The sequence below is a fragment of the Apium graveolens genome, chromosome 9 (assembly GCF_009905375.1).
Source record: "Apium graveolens cultivar Ventura chromosome 9, ASM990537v1, whole genome shotgun sequence".
In the NCBI taxonomy this organism is placed as follows: Eukaryota; Viridiplantae; Streptophyta; class Magnoliopsida; order Apiales; family Apiaceae; genus Apium; species Apium graveolens.
The window spans coordinates 92,157,920-92,158,984 of record NC_133655.1 but is presented as its reverse complement, the minus strand read 5'-3'; positions in this window follow the sequence as shown (position 1 = coordinate 92,158,984).

Below are 1,065 nucleotides of genomic sequence, written 5' to 3'. Positions count from 1 at the left end.
AACTTAAAGTTAAAAATAACAAATTGTAAGCGATTTATTCAAAAATTTAATATGCAATACCAGTGGAATAAATAGGAAGCTCATCGAGAGCAGAGCAATGAAGAGAATTATATAGGAACGTCATAGGAACCAAATCAAATTTATGGCACGGTATACTCAAAATTTCCTCGGGTTCCAACACCACCACAGTGATGGGAAGAAACATGATGTAATTTGCAGAACGTACAGGCCTAAAAAACACAGCAGCTGGAAGAACCTGAACATTTCTGATACGTAACAATGTGCCAGGTTTAATGATAAAGGCAAACAAATTCCAAAGAGCTTGTGGAACAATTGCAAGTATGTGATTATTCTGCAAAAACGAAAATCTTAGGATAGAGGCTGGAAAACACAATCATAGATGTGGTATAAGTCATATAGTTATTCAATCAAACCTCACAGTCCAATAGAATAAGATTGGGAAAGTCTGATTTGCATCAAACCATGCTTCTAACTTGTTTTTTTTATATTGCCTTATCGCAAACATCCTCCAAGACATCTCCAGCCTTAAACGAAACATGCTTCTCGCCTGGTAAATGTATCGGTAACCTCTATACCGATGGCCAACGGGAATGAATGTCAAAACAAATATCCTCCAAGATGCTTCTGACGCGTAAACATATCTCCCATCCAAATAACGTTTTACCTCATCAATCAGACCTTTTGGTGCTTTTTTTGGGATTGTTGCAGAAATACCTGTACGTGTTTTCCTCAAACGCATTGTTGTCGTGTTATGACCCTTTAGACAGTATTTAAAAAGGTACTTTAATGATCTTGAATTATTGCAAATCTCCAGATTCATGTGACATTGAAAATGCACCAAAAGATCGTGATTGAATGGGACAACAAAGCGATTATCAAGATTGACCCCCTTTTTATTAATGGTAATTCCAGTCCTCCTTCTTTTATATATGGGTAATCCACACTCATCAAAAAATGTATGAGAATTATACCTGTAATAAAACATATTTAAAATTGTAAAAAATCTGGTAATAAAACTGGAGGTATTAACAAAGTAAAGTATTT